The following is a 19,011-nucleotide window of genomic DNA, read 5'->3' on the forward strand; positions in this document are numbered from 1 at the left end:
ATTCCTGTTTTTAATGAGCAGTTCTTAAAAAAAACTTGAGCTGCTGCTGATGGTGCCAGCAGCCTTTAAATATCTCACTTGCCTTCCCCAGATCTCCAAAACGGCTTCAGAACTCAACTGTCCTTCCTTGAGAGATGGAGTTCTTCCTATCCCTTCCCAGCTTCCTGCTCTTGATTATCTTGTAACCTGCCCATCCTAGGATCCAGCAAGCCTGGTGCTAGTAGGGAATAGTAAGCTTTACTTTTGTTTCCTGCAGTTTTTGAAAGCTGAGCCAGTAATCACAAAGTGACTGCCCAGGGATAGCTGCAAACTGCTGCAAATAGGATACAAAAAAGGCAGGAGAGGATGAAATTACATGGAAAGTGCTGCTGCTGGATCTGTATAGGGCTGCAGCCTTCTCTCAAGGTGCTGATGATCCCTGGTAGCATTGAATTCCTGCATAACTGATCACATATTTCAGTTTAAATAGGTTGTTAGTAAATATTTGTTGGCTGAACTCTTGTTTGAGGAGTCCTGAAAGAAACTTCCTTGTCAGCCTTTGTTTTAGAGCTGTGTATCAGCAAGGAAATAGAGGTGAGGAACCCAGCCTTTCTTGGTGTAGAAAGTGTGATTGCAAAGACATCTTTCTTTCTACTGGCTGTTTATTTTGTCCCCTCAAGCCTGGATTAAAGGTATAGGCAATGTGTGTATGTGAAGTTACTACAGTCCTGGAGCTGCTCCATAGCAGTCACTGGAGCTGTACCCAAGGTGGAACTTCATTTGGTGTGGCACTTGGCACTCTTCTGGGAAACAGCAGATCCTGACCATTAGTAAACTAGGAAGAAAGGTTGGTTTGTTGTTTTGTTTTTTGGTTTTATTTTTTAAGAAAAAGCAAAATTACTTGAGGCAGTTATTATAATGTGACCCTATCAACTGTACAATGAATTCCACCCTTCTGCTGCTGGTCCTGACCCATATCTCTGCTGAAGCTGTGGGAATGGTGAGACTGTGACATGCTGAATGGTGTGATAATGAGGGTATTTTTAAAGGGAAAAATAGGGAAAGCACTCAGCGTATGTGCTAGAATCAAACAAGAATGCAGATTTGTGGAGGTCTTGCCTTGTTTTACCAGCAGTATTTACTGCGGGATCATAAATAAAAGAATCATAGAATGCTGGTTCATATTAATGGGAAGTCTGCCCATGAACCAAGCACTGTTGAGTATTAGCATAATTTGACAACAAAGGTTTTAATAATGTCCTTCAAAAGAGTCGGTCTTTCAAACTGGCATTTGTGATCATTTGCAAAAATGCCTACCTGTTGCCTTTGATTGTTTTAGCAAGAAGAAATACCTCAAGGAATTGATAAAAGATCCTAGGACAATCTTTTACAGTTCCTAAAGACTTCAGTGGTCTCTGTTTCTTTGGTTTGCATGTGTTCACACAGGTGTTACACAGCTCAGCTCTTCTCCACCAGGAAAAGCAGAAAAGACCAAACACATCAAATGCACTGGAATGTAATTGTATGGGTGTGCGTGAGTGAGAGTGAGTGAGTGTGTGTGTATGTGTGTTCTTGAACTGAATGCAGTCTGACATCCCCTACCCCTCCTTTCTTCCATGTGCCTCACCTTCCCCCTTAGCCACAGAAAGGAGGGTCTCTTCCTGCGAATCCCATGCTGGAAGTTGGTTTCTGGGAAGCGAAACCTAATGTCTGTGGGCTGTTTTTTAAAGCCATGTTTCAGTTCTGTCTTCAGACTTTTTGCTGCCTTTGGGGAACAGAGGGGTGGGAAGGGTAGATTGTTAAACTGTTTTTAAAATCTATTATGGAAATTTTGCATGTATAAAGTTATTCTTAAATCTAAAGGAGTCTCCCCAGTTTGTGGACATGGCTCCAGGAGAGCATCATCACAGATTCCTCAACTCAGTTTTAGATGAGACCATCTATACTCAAATAGTGTATACTCCTGAAAGGACTATTTGATGACAAAAGGAGGAGGGATTGGTGTGATGGAAGGATGACATTGTCAGTATGTCTTTAAATACACGTCAGAAGTTAGGCTTGTAAAAGGGAAATTTTAAAACAATCCACAGGATATGTATGTCTGTTTCTACTGGGTGCATTTGAAAATCCTGCCACTAAATTTGAGTTTGGGTATGCAGATGTTGGGGTTTTTTGGTTAAAATAATCATGGCTCTCTTCTGTTCTCTTCTGTGGTATGTAGTGCAGTCTCCCATGTTTCTAGGTGAAATTCACTGATAAGAATACTGTGAAATGTGGATTCACATTTTCTTCTCCTCCTTCCCCCCCCCGCTTCCTGCATGACTGTTCTTTGGTAGGATATTAAAAAAAAACAAACAACAACAAAGTTGTTCAGAGTCCTTCATCTGGAAAATAAAAAGGGTAAGACGAGCTAGAATTTGCAATGTACTTAATAAATTTCCTCTCAGTGGAGGGTTTCCCCATGACTTCTGATTGTCACCAGAATATGATACTGTCCTGCTGCAGAAGTAAACCTGATGCTCTCCTGTGAGATTTCTGTCTGGATTAGTCCTGAAGTGCACACACCTTCTTTGCCATGGACTGAGACCCAGTGAGAATGTAGCATTTTGTTTATCCTGGTTGTGTGCCTCCAGGACTCCTGCCTGTACCAATGGTGACTGGGCAGAGCTCCTTTTTTGTATCTGTGCAGTATATTTGCTTTGTGCTTTCTTCTTTGGTGCTTTTTAATACTTTAATACTTGGATTTTTTTTTCTAATAACTGGTACAATTTTTAATAAAATTGTTAAATTTGCCTGTGTTCCTTGATTTATTTTTTAAGGGATAAAGGGCATTTACACAGCTGACCCTTCTGGAGTTACCTAAATCAATAATACAATTTGGGTTCAACTTTGAAAATATCTGGTAGGTCATTCTATGTGCACCCTAATATCAGGCCCTGTGGCAAGGACAAGATCTGCTTTTGAGATTGGACTGCTTTCCTTGGGCATAATTTGATTTATAAAATAGAATTTCAAGAAGATATATTTCCATGCTTGGACAGAGAACTGCTGCTGCTTGGAACTGCTTAGTTAACGAACTTCAAATCAGGAAGATCTTGTTAAGATACATGAGGTACATCCTTTAAATTTGCAAAACATAATCTTTGATTGATGGCCACTTACCTACTGCCTACACAGGTGCATTCAAAGGCACTGAGGCCTTAAGAATAAAGACTCATCACTAGGTAATCCTGTTAAGGAAATATGGTTCTCACTGGTCTTCTGAGGCAGCAGAAGAAGGTAAGAGTGCTTGTAGGGTGGTAATGACTCCTTCAAACACAGACTTGTGAATGTCTTGGCTATCCCAGGCACAGCAATCATCAGGCCTGTCTTCAAGTTTTCCTGTGTTCTTATTGGGAAAAACTACCTCCACTAAGTAAAGGTAGCTAACCTGGGTGGAGCAGCAATCGTGATACGTGTATTGTGAATTGGCTGTAGTATAGCTGGTCAAATTCCTTCAACCATTGTTCCTCCAAGTGCAATGCTGCTGCAGTGTGCATGGGAGGCTTAGGGAACCAAGTTAACAATCATACCCGATGTTAAGTTGCCTTGACTGGTGTCTGCATGTTACAAAAGGGCCTTTCATTCCAAGAACACATGATGTGTGTGGTATGAAAAGCCACATGTGCATCTAAGACCACAGGGGGAAAAAGACAGTTTTTCTTTTCATTGTATTAGATCTAGTGAGAAGTGTGTCCCCTGGTCAGCCTCATGTGACCGTGAAAGAGCCTGTTGTAACACACTGATACGAGGGGACAGACGTGAGATTGACTTCGATGGGTGGGTTTGCTCAGAGCTCCCTCATTTTCATGCGGTTAAGTTCTCACCGTTAATTAAACTCTCACTGTTAGAAGCTTTAATAATTCTTGTACCAAAAGGAAGAATGGCTTTTAAAAATGAATGGTTTGTAATGCTACCCCAGAAGCATTTGCCAAAGCAGCAGCATGCACTGCACCTTGCTCAAAGCAAAGGCAAGCGTGCAGATGTAGGATCAGCCTCCCTTCCTCTGAGACCTGCTAAATTACTCTTGACTCTTTGGTTTGGCTCTATCATGACCTGCTGGCCGTTACTTGCCTGTGGCAAAGTAGACTCAGAGTGCATGGAAACATTTTCAGGGTTAGGCATCAGGACCAAATAGTACAGGCTGGAACATTCCTATTGCACATTAATACTTTTAAATTTTTTTTTATTTTATTGTTAGCTTGAAAGAAATTGGATATCCTAGAAAATGTGCTTTGGAAAACTTTCTTCTTAAAGTACTAAGCCTACATACTAACAGGGCAAGTTGCATTTATTTCCAGCCATGGCCCCTTTCATGACAATCACATGTCCTTCACTTTCTGTACTAACATGACTAGCACTTTAAAGGAAAATGAGGTCTTTTATTAACTTCCTAGCTCCATGCTGTAGGGACAAGGTAAAAAGTTTAAGTAGGATTACTGCTTCAAGGAAAAAATGTTTATCAAGAAGTGCTCAGCCTGTCTTGTTAAAAATAATAAAGCACTCTGAGGACAAGAAAGTTCTTTGGTTGCGCAAGCTACTGCACAAAGCTCTCTATTTTCATGACTCTGGCTGCTGAAGTTTAGAAGCCACTATAGTGTATTGATTGGGGAATATTTTTCAAGCACTCATAACATTGTTTTATGGTGCAGTAAATGTGCTTGTCCTCAGTCTCCGCCATGTATATGCAAGCTTGGAAACAACTCTACTAACCAGCTTTCTCCTTGTGGTCTCATACTTGAGTAATTCATACATGATACAGCCCCAGTTCCTTAATTTGCTTGCACACACACACCCCCCCACACCCCTGCTCCTGTTTCTGGTTATGAAAGAGATGGCATTTGGGGAGGAAAAAGCATCCTGAAAGCTTTTGACAGCTTTGGAGGTTGGTGATAAAATGCAAGAGCTACAGTTGTTTCATTGTTTGTATTACTGGTTTCTGTCAAGAGGCTTAAACTGAAAGAAACCTGTTTCCAACAGGAATCTAAAAAGGAGGTGACAATAATTTCTGATAGTGAGTTGTCTTCCACCTGACATGATGCATGGTGCCCTAACACAGCTAGAAAGTCTGACAACAAACCACCAGGCGTGACGCTCTGACATCAGTATTCATATTGCCCTCTATAAGTCCTTTAAATCTTGATTTTTCTTAAATGAGTTATGTTCTCTGTAACATTCATAATGGACTCTTTTCTTTCTCCATTAAAGTCTGTGTCAGCATTCTCCTTCTCTGTGTTTTGCCTCAGGGCTCTTGATGTATACAAAGACTCCTCTGTTTTCTGCTCTTAGTCACACGCTTTCACTCTTAACCTCAGCGCTATAAACTAAACATCCACCCACTATGGCTGGAGATGACCCTGTTTACGTCTGCTGCTCAAATCACGACAGCAGCAGTCATGAAACTTTGTTTTCATGGAGACAGTTAGCTCTTAGTAAGAGGACAATGAGGCTTGACTTCTTTCAACACTCCAAGTTTTTGAAAAAATTTCAACAGAAATAAATAGCTAGGAAAGATTAATGGAATATGTAAATTAATTGGTTGTTTCAATCATTTTACATCACCACCCTTTTAAAATTACTGTATATGATTTATTGTAGCAGTCCACTATGGTATTGGAACACACCAACTCAATCTGAGACAGCAAGGGCACGAGCAGGAGAATGGGCCTTATGTTTCAGGGCTCGTCATGATGATCAGCCTGAACCACGACTCTCTGCAATCCTGCAGTGAGTGCAGAACAGCAGGGTCACCCACACCACTGAGAAATTCCCATTTTCTGACACCTTTGCTACCATACCTACTGCCATGGCTACTGAGCAGGGAGCTGATGGGATGGCTCTTCCGAAGGAGACCAGCAGCCCCTTGGTAAACAGGGTGACGAGTGACCGGTTTGAGAATATGAAGGAAAGTGTCAGCAGCACTGCTAACTCACAGTGGAGTATCCCCTCCTTCAACCTGCTGGCCATGCTCTTCCCAATGCAGGATCCCATGGTCCTTCTTGGCCACCAGGACACACTGCTGGCTCAGGGACAGTTTGTTGTCCACCAGAACCTCCAGGTCCTTCTCCACAGAGCTGCTTCCCAGCAGCTCAGCCCTCAGCCTGTGCTGGCCCATGGGGTTATTCCTGCCCAGGTGCAGGACCCTGCACTTGCCTTTGTTGAATCTCAGGCAGTTCTTCTCTGCCCATCTCTGCAGCCTGCTGAGGTCCTTCTGAAGGGCTGCACAGCCCTCTGGGTATTGGCCACTGCTCCCAGCTTTGTGTGCTCAGTGAACTTGCTGTCATCATTAAGCAAGAAGGTGTTGAGATGCTCTCAATATAAAACGTATTTCAATGTCTTCCAGTGAGTCTTCCCTGTGACCCTGCTCAACATTTCCACTACTGGAGCAGCAGCTTCCCAGAGCTCTCCACACTACTCCCCTTCACACAGGGAGGCTCAGGCCTCTGCAGCTGGCAGCCAGCTTGCCCAGTCTCTTAGGCATTTGCACAAAGCCCTCCTTCGACAGGACAGGGTCACAGAGCTCATTTTGCCTCAGTGTAAGCATACTCCCCATGGAATCTTTGCTGGCACTTTCATTAGTCTAATTTTCAATATCCCAAGTGAACGGCTCTCCACTATTTCCCTTGAGAGACTGCTGTACCTACTAATAAATCTTACTGACAAAAGGTTTTTCCCAATATCCATCCTAACTTCTTTCTCTCTTAATTATATTCCAATACCCTAGTTGTATGTCCTTGTGTCACTTTGCAAGAAAACCTTACCAAAGTCATTTCTATAACTAACGCAGAGCTCTGAACTCCTTGGCAAAAGCTGCTGCTGTACTTGCAGTGAGCTTTTGGGCAAAGCTCTGTGTTTCCCCTCAGTGCAAGCCTGTAATCCTAGAGCCAGCAAGGTGTGGCATAGCAAGGCTCAGTTAGTGTTGCTACCCAACACTTTGGTGGTGCCTGGGACCACCAAAGACTTCAGTGAGAGTGGGAAAGTGGACAAGACATATAACTCAGGGTATTCTTCAGGCTTTCTGAGGTGCATAACTCCCCTGCTTGCTGGCACTGCTCCCCCACTGGGGCTAGCAGCCTGTGGGATTCAGGGCTGAGGCTCCAGTAGGATGGTTTGGTATGTATATCTTGGGAGCAGCTCACCTGGGAACAGAAACCTGGCTCCACCACTGCTGGTCTGGCAGCCTGGCTGTGTCCCTGCATGGCAATATCCCTGCCTGGGGTTACACTAGTAACAACAACATGACATTCATTCCTGCAGTGTTGGATGTAGTAAAGCATTTCCCCTTCACTTCCTTCCCTGTATGATTGTGAGTCATGGTTCTTGGGAGCCGATAACACGGGAATCCAAATGGTGCTTCGAGTTGTGCCCAAACATGAATAAATACTTGATCAGTCAGGGATTTATCAGAAAAATAAATGCTTGTTGATGTAAGCTGTTATTCGAAGCTGATGTGCTCATGTCACGTTATGTGGTCTTTATACCTCCATCTGAACTAGGCACTTTTCCTTCAGGTAAAGTTTCCTTCCTCATCCAGAGAAACAGAACCAATCCCCTCCTCACTCCCACTGCAGTAGTTTGCTTGCCCTTTGCAAAAGGAAAACCAAAACAGAATTTCCAGCTTTGTACCAGCTGCCTGTGAGGTTGGCCAGGAGGAGTTTCCCTTGCTGGAGAACAGGTAACCACAGGCCACATCTACGGCTGAACTCTCCTTGACATGGTAGATATGGGCTGTAATTGCTAACATCCCACTCTGTTGTGATCTTTAGTTCAAGGTGCGTGGAGTCAGTCAACCAATCTGAAACTTTATCGGAGTGGATACAACAGAGAATGATGGAAGGTGGGCAAAGGGATTATTGCTCCTGGTTGTTAAGTTCTCTTGTAACATAAGGCTCAAAATCAGATCCAGCAAGGTGCATTGGTGCTTACCTATCCCTTTTGAAACTGAAGTCCAACTCCAGAATCTCATCCAGCTGCTGTCTAACTCTAAAAGGGGTTTTCACATTCCCCACCATGCTAAAATTCTGCTGGAGGCACTGAACATCTCAGGACCAATCTAATGCCTCAGTCCTGTGTGATCTACCAAGCTGGTGGTTTTCTGGCTCTCTCATTTGAGATAGCTGCTGGGGCAGTCTGTTTCAGAGTGTGCTACCAAAGCAAGGCTCACAAAAGATGCAGAGGACGGTGATCCGTCCTCTGCTGTCAACCAATAACTCTCATTTGAAGTCTCGCCCAGAATCACTGTTTATTGCCAGACAGGATCTGAGCCTGGTGCTCTCTTCCCAGAGGAGGGCCCTACACATGTGAGGATGAGTTGCTCTAAGCTCCTTCTGTCACATCTATAACACAGATATTTTGGAGTCCAGAGAGCAGGAAAAGAGAGTGAATACAACCATCTTAGGGCTACCAAAAGCATGGTGTGACTGTAAAATCTGTGTTTCTGTTTACAATCAATTGAATTTGAGGGTTCAGTCTTTGAACCGGCTTGAAAGAGGTTCTGAATACCAAAGTTTTGAATACTTCGTGAGGTATTCAAAATCTGGAGAGAAGTGTTTTATTGACTCTCTTCTCATGATCTCTGTGCCTCAATGGCCCTCCCAGCGGCCTCCCTGCTGAGGGCACCAGTGGACGCTCTCTGCTCTTACACATCTGCTGCTTCCTACATTGCCTGAGGGGCAGCTCAGGCACCTGGTTGAGGGCAGTGGAGCTGATGGAGGAACCTAAGAGTTGGTGCTGCAGAGTTCAAAGTTAGGATGTTAACTGCCTTTTATGCTTCTCCTTGCTCATTACTGTGGAAAACAGGGTAGTGCATTTCGTTAATCTCAGAATAGACACAGTTCTATAATGGGACATTACTTCTGTGCATTGCACTTCTTTGTCTGAGATAAGATATGGTCTCTAATGTCTCTCTTTTTTTTTATTTCTTCGAGTTGGTACTTGTCCAGAGCACTTCTTCATCTTGCCAACTAGTGATTAATTGGCTGTACTGAAAGGTTCAACACTTTTCTGTACGTTTACCAGAGGAGGTAGAGGAATGTGTGCTCTATCTAGAGTAAAAGCATGCCCTAAGTGGATTTAAAAATGGGTCATCACTCGCTCATTTTAGAATCTGTGCCCTTAAAGCACAGAAGCAAAGCTGCCCTACCTTTTTGATACCATTAAAAAAAAAAATCATGGTGAATGGGAATGTCAGTGGGAAGTTCCAAGACTTCTGTTTATCTTTGGTCAAACACCATACAAACAGCTCAATCACAGACTTCTTTGTGCTATGCTGGTGTTGTCAGCTGTCACATAGAATGTGGTTTTGTCCCTTGCTGCTGGAATTTCCATGCTGATTATACAATTTTACCTCCTGACAGTCCAGGGGGAAAAAAGTTACTAAAAAGCATCGACCTAGGCAGGGCCTTGTCAGCTGGAGTTTCAGTTCCAGCACCTGGTGTCTTTCAGCATCTCCAGCCCTACAGTAAGGCTTTGGAGGGTTAATGGTCCACTTAGCAGAGAGACTCAAGAACTCTTTGAGCAAAGCTTGGAATGAGACTCGGCTCTCTGTTTCACATAACTGCATCTCTGCCACTTGCTACATATCCTTTTGAAAGGAAATCCCAAATTAGGGCCTTCTACAATTCGTGTTGTCACCCTTCTGCAAGAGAACTTCATGAAGCAATTTGACCTTGTTCCTACTTCTGTGTTAGCATCTGATTCATTTGCCCTTAAGTTGGAAATTCATGCTCTTGCAACCAGACATCTATGGTTCATGTCTTACAGATGACCCAAACATGGGTGTGTTTCAGCTGGCCATGATGCTGGTAACCACCAGACCACAATCTGCTCCCAGAGCCAAGAATAGCAGCAGGATTTCTGATGTTCAATTTTCAACAAAGCTGTCTCCCTTGCAAGACATTTTGGAGTGTTAGCAATGTTGGTAAACTGACAAGGACCCAGGAGTGGGCAGGTTGAATTGGAAATAAAAAGACAGAACAAAACAAAAATAATAGTTTTTAAAACATTCTCTGTGGCTGCAGCTCTCTTCACAGAGAGCAGCAGGCATAACTCATTCTCCAGTCTTGTTTTCAGTGTTTTGGTTTTGTTTTGGTTTTGTTTTTTTGGTTTTTTTTTGAGTGACTCACAATTTTTAAATTTGTGGTGGGTTATAGTGTTGCCAAACCTAATATATCTTATCCTTCATCTAAACCTCTCTCCAAAGTGTTCGTGCTTATTCAGTGCTTGATCTGTCTTTTGGGATGGCTTCTAAGGACACCAACCAGTAGCAGATGTGATAGGTATTTTTTTTATTGTGGACATCTCCTGAAAGTATTGTACCAAAATAACAAAGCAGCAACAGCTTTGGGGGCTACCAAACAGTCTCCAGCCAGTCACTTCTTTTGGTCCTTGCCAGCCTAATTTGATTTGAACAGAGAACTGATAAAGAAATGCTGTCAAGCCCAGGCAAGTTGTGTTTCTGCTTCTCCATCTGAATCATTTCTTGACTGCCTGTTGAATGCTTGAGAGCAAGTTGGGTGCCTTCCAAAACAAAGCAAAGATAGCCTCCCTGTCCCAGAGAGGTTACCGTGCAAACAGAGACTACCCAGCACGTAACAGCAGCCTTGTGCGCACATGGGAAGGAGTGGAGGCAGTTGATCAAATGGATTGTGTGGGCAGGACTTAAAGATAGATGTGAGGCCATATTAGTTGCCTCTGTGTGTGCTCTTGGCCTGCTGGAGCTCCCAGGGCACAGCCCTGGGCAGCCCTTCCTGCCAGGGGCAGGGGGGATGCAGCCCAGGCAGGTCACCGGGCCCAGACACGTCCCACTGGGCACACTGTGCTCATGTGTAATGCTTTAAACTGAGCTTAAAGGGGTTTGCATGGATATGCCACGTGATCCAAGTGACCAAGACTAAATTACCAAGCTTTTCAACAGGAAAGGAGGCTTCTAGATCAAAAATTATAATGTTTCACCATACATAAATTACAGGTTCATTTCTCTACATACTGACAGTTATAAACACTTTTTTGGCCCTAGGTCAGAGGTATGGCTTTGACCATAATTGCATTCTTTGTAGATAACTTATTTTTGTTTTGGTTACCAGAGCTTTTGCAATGGATCAGGCCTTTGCATTGCTGTTTGTGTCCCACGGTCCCATTCTTCTGCCGTGACAGCCTCCTGTCACCTCCTGTCACTAACACCACCTGGGTGCTGGGCACAAAGGCGGGGCAGCATGGGTCCCCATCAAGGGGAGGGGAGCTCAGCAGAGAAAAGCTCTTGAGTTTTGAGCAGGACCCATGATGGCAGAGTAGTGAGAAGCCCTGGTGTGGTGGTGTGTAGTGCAAGGTGCTTTGCCCTGCCACAGGAGGAGGAGGAGGAGGAAGCAGCGTTCTTTATCACTTTTGTTTCCCACTGTCCTGCAGTCAGATTTTCTGCTTGTTTTTCACTGTGCCCTTCATGTGTTTTCCATCTCTCCAGAAATCACTGGCTTTGTTTAAAATAGACTTCGAGCGGCTGCCAAGACTTTATCCAGAGAGGGAGAAAAATGCACGGCCGCCAAGTTCCTATAGAGTTATCAAAAGCTTTCACTCCCCATCAAGAATACACCAGAAGCCTGGTCTTCTCAAGAAGAGTTCTGAATACTCACTACTAGACATCCTGCAAGAGCCACCAAAGCACTTCTGCCCAGGAGAGCAATCCTTGGATCCCAGTGGTGTCTCCTGAGATCTGCTTGCAAGTGCCCTCACAAATCTCTCACATCCAGGGATGTTGGCCTTTCTTTGCAGTGTATTGCATCTACACAGAAATATCACAAAGTTAGAGTAAAATGGCTTTGAGTCAAAAAAATTTAAAGCTATCCTGTTCATAAAGTAATAGATTTCATCAGAGCACAACTTTGTGCTGTACGCTTGCAGACAAGGAAGATTCACCTTGAGGGGCTTTGCTGGCTGTATTTGCTTTCTCTTTATGCTTTACCACCTTTTTTTAACCCAACCCTAAAGGGATTTCCTGCTCTGTCTCCAAAAGGAGATGCTATTGTTAAGTAATTCCCAGCTTAGAGCTTAGCATCTCCTTCTCTCTGCAACAGTTCAAGTCAGCAAAATAAGTGCATGTAAAATTGAAAACAGGATCAGCTCCTTCATCACCAGGGCAAAAGGTATTGAAATAGAGACAAAAACAGATATTCTTTGCTTTTAGGTAGAGCAGTGTGATTAACTCTGGCTTTTGGACTTGTTTCCTAATATTTCTTGATTAGAAAAGCTTACCGAAAATACTTGAGATGGCTGGTGGGGCGGTGGGGAGAGACTTTCCTGACAGAAGCAGCTTTCTGACAGAACGTAAACAATCCCAGAGCAGGCTTCATGAACAGCACTCCTCCCATCAGGAGCAAAACCAGACAAGCTTGAAGCCAGCAGCTCTGATGCTTTGGTTGCTACAAAAAGCCATGGTGTGTGTCTAAAAGATACCAGGAGCAAAGGGTTGTCCTCGCACACTTTGGTTTCCAAGGGGCAGCAAGGTCTCATTATGACTAAGTCATGCAACAATCTCTTGTCACCTGCTCTTTTACCTCGCAAAACAGCATCAGGGAGGGAAAGCTGCCTTGGCTGAAAGAATGTGTAGTGGATGCCAGACTTCCTGATGTTTTAAAGGAGGGAGAGACTTACCATTTTAGATGAAGTGAAAAATTACGATCTCCTGTTTCTCCTATTGCTCATCTCCCTGTTCCCCTTAGAGGCTGTCCTCTGCTCTCTGCTTTGTCACAGGTAGTCTTGGTTTGCTGCAGCTGCTTTTGTTATGTTCCTCCTCTTACTCTTCCAAGGAAAATAACATCAACTCATCACTATTTTTTCCTGCATGTTGAAAGAGACTGGTACAAGCAAAGTCTTCTACAAATCCTGGCTGTAGATTAGTGAAAGCCACGTAGGTCTTCTGTGAAGTCTGAGGGAGCTGGATGTTGAGGTCCTTCCTTGCTTCACCACCAGCATGGATGCAGTGTTTTCAGGGGAAAGGGAGTGTCCCTGACTATGCTACCCCTGTACATGTGTGTATCCCTACTGTGATTAAGTCTGCAATTATGGTAAGCACACAGAGAACTCAATACACAAAATATGAACTTGTTTTGAAAGTCTGGGCAATAACATCTTAATGACTCACTTATCTCTGTAAAGAATGACTGAGAAATACTTATTTCTCCATAGTATTGTGACAAATCAGAATACTCTAGAAAACATCTTGGGGGAAATTGCTGCTCCTAGTAATGTTGTAAATTAAATATTTGGTCATTCACCTCATTCGTGGTGCTAATGCTCCATAGGAAAGGAGTAGTACTTTCACTGCTTTTTTCCTAATACTGTTTTACTGCCACTTCCAGTGTAAATAGGGAATGCTCATGGACCCCAAAGCAGTCCTGCATTACAAAACATCTTTCTATCTAACCTGGTTCACTGAATCCCAGAAAGCTGAGTATCCACTGCAGGAAATAGCCTTAGATGTTGTTAAGACACACAGCTACTGCCCAGTTCTTAGCAGGGAGGGGGGAAGGAAGGGGGAGACAGAGTAACAGAAAACCCCTGGTGCTGTGAAAGATGGAGTGAGGTGTGAGAGGGAAGAGATGCAGCACCCAAGTAACCAGCAAGGACAAAGGACAAATTCAGCCTTTGCACAACAAGCAGAAATTTATAAAAGGCATCAGACCAGGATGCTTCTTGCTTAGTTCTTTTTGAACAGCTCTAAAAATGAGGTGAATTTATAGTTTCCAAACATAACAGGTAAGTTTGCAGCAATCAGAAACATGAGAATAAAAAGGGTGGTGAAGCAATATTGAGAAAGAAGATTACATACTGGAAATTGGGCTCTGTGCAAAATCTTTTTTCTGTCTTTTTTTTTTTTTTTTGTAGTTACTGTGAATATAAGCAAGAAATGTGTGCCAGAGGAAATGAGAATTTAAGAAAATATAGACAGTTTGGCAGGGCCACAAAATGAAAGCTTTAAGGAAAGAACATTTAGAGAACAGAAGGAAATATTAGTGGGAGAAATGATAGCAGCATAAAAACATCACCTTTTGAAAGACATCATTTTGCACCCAACTTTTTAACATCATTTAACATGCATATGGTAAGTTTTGTCATATTGATGCTTGGATGGGAAATTATGAGGGTGTGTTTTTTTTAACCTTCTGGGAGAAAAAAAGTGCATACAGAAAGGCAGGGAGAGAAGAAAGCAATTCCAGCAACTTAATAGTTAAGGTGTTGGAATAGTTACCAGACACTGTTTCTGTAGGAATGATGAAGCTGAGATTTAGAAGACGTTGAAAGAATTGTGATTCTGAATGGCCAAATACACATTAGTGCCCCCACCTTGACACAAATAAACCACAGCTGCCTGGACAGCATAATTCCCTTTTGGCTTGAAACTGTAGATGTTATTTAGAAGGCTCTTTGAGAATAGAAGTAGCCCAGTGAGAGATTCATAGAGAAGCCAGGGATCTAAAGCTGACCCAGCAAATAACTGCTTCTTGCTGTCTGTGCTAGAAAACTAAGTCAGTTGGATCCCTAGCAAAGGTAGCTGGAAATACAGAAAAATAAGCCCTGATCCTTTCCTCTAAGAAGATAACAAAGAGATAGCAGGTGCTTGGAAGCTGTGGCGAAAGGCCTCGTTTTCAGTCCCTGTGAGCATGGAGCTTGTGCTGCCATGTTTGCCTTTGGTTGGATGTCAGCAAAGAATGGAATTTGGCTCCTCCTCATCCTGCAATGTGCAATTTTATCTCTCCAATATGTGAAGTCACCAAACCTTCTGACCTGTTTACTCAGTGCTTCCAGAGGCCATTCATTTCAAAACATTACCACATTACAGGTACCTGGAGTCCCCAGTTCAACCCTTTACAGTAGTTATTTATTACTCTGGTTTGGTCTGTGAATGCTGAAACCACAGATTTTTCCACCCCAGCTGGCCCACTGCAGAGCTTCACCCTCTTCAGCCTTTGCCACCCAAAACTCCCTGGTCCTTGTGCAAGAGTAGCTTCAGCAATCCATTCAGCCAGCTGGTCCTGGCTCCACAGCCCTCAGCCTGCACATCCATCTGCAAACCATGTGCTGGCCAGACAGGAGCATCCATGGAAGGCATCACCTGCATCAGGGCAGAGGTGGGGACATCAAATGTTCCACAAGGCCAAGGATGGAAAAGGCAGCCTTCCTGCGGTTGCTTTTCATGAGACTTCACCAAAAGTTCCTGTGGAGCATACTCAAGAAAAAAGGGGAAGAGCTTGGTGGTGTGGTGGGAATTTTGGATTGTTTTGTACTTGTTCGCATGGTATACCAGCTTCCAGTCATTGATTAAGAAGTGAAAGACTGAACAGCCCTTCTGTTCCAGGACAGTGGTGGAGTTTGTTTAGGCAGGGTCTGTCAGAACTTGCAGTCTACCCATAGTGATGTGAGACTCAGCCTTGGATGGAAAACTGGCCCAAGAAAACTAAATATTTGAGCAGCTAATCTGTGCTGCATTATCAGTACCTGAGAGAGGTAATTAAAGCTAGCTCTTGCAGAGCTACAAAGTCTCAGGCCGTGCCTTTATGTTGCAGTGTTGGCATCCTCTCAGGTGCCTGAGAATCTTTGCTTCCAGCCTCCCTTTGGAATTACTTAGTGCTAAATGCACCACGTATGGTGGTATTCATTTAGTCAGACATAAACATCCCTGTGGATATTGTGGAGACCATTCCTTCATGCAAATCACTGCCATTCATGCTTTGGGATATTACGCTCCAAGATGCTGCACTGCTGGGACAGGTAGGTCACTGCTTTCCAGAAGGAAGCAACCACAAAGGCACTGCACTTGCCATTTGTCCCTTCTGTTTGCCCTTCAGCCTGCCAAGTGCTTTGGTAGCCTCACGACTGCAGGCATCACATGAGCAAATCTTTGGATGTTTGCTCCTGTCAGGCCTGTTGGTTAAATATTTGGGAAAGGTGGCTACAAAGTGCAGGTCACTGAAATGAAGGAAGGATCCCAAAGTGTTTTACAAATGGTGTTTACCTCATGGTTCATCCCATCTAATGTAAGGGTTTTGCCTGGAATACTTAAATTGAAGCTTTGTCCCTTTGCCTTACTTTCTGTCATCCAGAGAAGCCTTCTAGTTCCTAGCAATAATTGTAACCCACTGATGAGGTGCTGAAAACCCAGCCTGAAACACCACCTACATCGTGTGTGAAGAGGATGAGGACCAGGAGACGCTCATCTTCATCCCACTGGGAATTCCCTTGCTTGCAGCAGGGTGAGTGGAGGAGGGAAGTGGTGTCTCATGGAATACCCAGGATATGAACAAACCTTCACATCCCTGTCAGGTGTAATCTAGGACAAAATAGTGTCTATTCCTTGAAATAGTGTATATTCCTGGCAGTTCTTACAGCTGGAAACTCCCTGGGATGTTGGTTTGCTTAGCCAAAGCTGGGAGAGCAAGTTCCTCTTTCACAGAAAGCTAGAGAAACCCCTGACTGCAGAGGGAAGGGTCAGAGGTGCTGCCAGTGGAAGCTACAGAGATGAGCCTGGGTCAGGTAAACCCACCGGCCCATGCAGGAAGGTTAGAAAAACGAGTCAGGAAGTGAGGAACATGCTCATGTAAGCTGTGGCACCAGTGTACAGAAAGGCTCTGTGATTCACAGGACAAACTAGAAAATTTTGGAAATGGGTTCTGGACCTCCTTCTGCCTCAGCCCAGTCCAGAGCTTCTTCTGCAGTGTAGTGGAGCCTAGGTGGGGAAATGCTGGTGACATTCACTACTGTCATCAAGGTCAACATATTGTGCTGTCACTTGTTTTAAGGTGCTGGGGAAGGTCTGGACACTATGTGCTGTATTCAGTGTGTGCTCTGTGAACATTTAAACTATCCTGTGACACAAGCCTGGAGGTTTGGGGCAGGGTGTGCTGGACATACCATGGGTCTCTCAAGAGCTGGACTGGTCCTTGAGGCTTAGGGCAACTGGAGGTACCAGACTTTCTGCCTGGAAGAGGGAAAGAGATAGAAAAGTGACAGCAGAAACAGTGCTGTGGCCATTTAAATCACAGGATTCATAGATGAGTGGATTACAGACCAATACAGCCACCAGGCCCCCTTCTGGTCTTACTGCAGCAGCAGTGCTCACCAAGCATGCCTTGCCCAAGAGAAGGGAGTCCTCTCTGCTCTTTTATATGGAGCTTGATGGCTGCTTTGGGAATGCCAGTCCTGGTGGGCACACAAGGGATGCCCTGTACTTTCCGACCCTACTGGTCTGGCGAAATGCCCAGAGTTTGGCATTGTGTCTGCACATCTGCAGTGAATGTCTGTGTCTCACGAGGGATGGAGGTGACCTCACTCCCTTTAGTGTTGTGGTGGCAGTCCATTTTCACCACTGCACTGATGGTCCAGTGGTGTGCTGGGCCACCTAAGCACTGCCTTCATTCTTCAGATACAGAATGAAATTAATCACCCGACTTACTGCCACATCACTGTGTCCAAGAGTGAGTAAATGAAGCTAGATGGTCCTGTGCGAGAACATTGACTTGCAACATTAAATTAGAGATGTGATATGAAAAACAGCTCCAACTCTTGCTATTGGTAACAGAGAAGCAATTTTCTCCAGGACAAATCACTGTAGAAGATTTCTTGCATCTTCTGGAAAAAAATGTTGGCTGCTGCCAGAGAGATGATCCAGAATAAACAGATTGTGAATAGGTATGGCAGTTCAGGCCCATGAGTGAAGGGCCACAGTGCCAGCGAATGGCTGCCACCCACTGCACTGCCAAACTGCTTCCTCAAGTGAGAACCAAATAGTACTGCCTGTGTCACCAGACTCAGAGGTTATAAAGATCAGCTGGCCAAGTGAAAAGCAACTCTTTCTTTTTTCCTTCCCCTCTCTGCAGCAAACAGCCTGGGCTACTTGCACAGGAGGGCAACGGGCCCCCTGTTCCTCATCACAGCTGCTGGGGTCCCCTTGCCCCCAGGCTGCCTTCACCAGCCCCCTGGGGAGGGGAAAGCTCAGCTGTGTGTAATCCTTGATGTGATACAGCTACAGGCTCAGTTAGCAGGTACAAGCAGTGAAGGTGAATATTAAGAGCTGCTTAGAGGATTGACTTTTCATTGAGATGAATCTGTTGTAATTAAGCCTAACAGAGATGTTTGTGCTAATGCTGCATTATTAATTGCCTGAATTCAATCCTTCTTTTTTTTAAGTTTTTAAGCACATGAAGTTTCTTTACCTTTTTTTTCTTTCAGTCTGGTATTACTTCTCCTTCTCCCTCTAGAATATATATTGGTGTGCCTTTTCTTCTTTCAATGTCTGTTTTCTCTCAAGACCAATTTTTTTCTGTTGTGTTTAATTGTTTTTCTCCTGATTTATTATTCCAAGCCCATGCTAGGCAGTCTGTTTATTTATAATTTGGATTATTTAAAAATGGATACAGAGCTCTAGGTCAGTGTTTAAAAATTAACTAAAAAAATACACAAATGAGGCCCAATGGTCAACATAAGATTACACATCCTCTAGGATTCACATGCTACTCCAAATAAACCACTGGGGAATACCAGCCCCAGGCCCCAAAACCATGGAAAATTCACTAATCTGGACTGAAGTGGGCTGGTATAGAACATATATATGGGAACCCCTCAGAGAAAACACCAGGCCACTCTTCTTACAGTTGAACCAGGAGGTGTCCCTTGGGAGGAGTGACAGTGATGATGTGCTATGCAGAGAAATGCTGGGCTCTCCCCAGCCCAGGAGGTCACTTCCCAAGAGCTGATCCTCTCACATTTAGGCATTTTGGGAGAATGCAATTCCAAGAAGAATAACATGGCCCTCACAATACATATCAGAAGACCAGAGCATCCTGAACTTCTACTGCACCTTCCTCCTTCCACCACGGAGGCTGCCGATTCCCAGTGGAAAGGAAAACCCAGGGAAGGCGATGGGTGTTGTTCTGCACAGACACAGAACCCGCCTGTCAGCTCCCCCCTGCTATGGCACTACCCCACGTGTGGGACCCTGAAGTT

Source organism: Motacilla alba, chromosome 5 (genome assembly GCF_015832195.1).
Source record: "Motacilla alba alba isolate MOTALB_02 chromosome 5, Motacilla_alba_V1.0_pri, whole genome shotgun sequence".
NCBI classification, from domain to species: domain Eukaryota; kingdom Metazoa; phylum Chordata; class Aves; order Passeriformes; family Motacillidae; genus Motacilla; species Motacilla alba.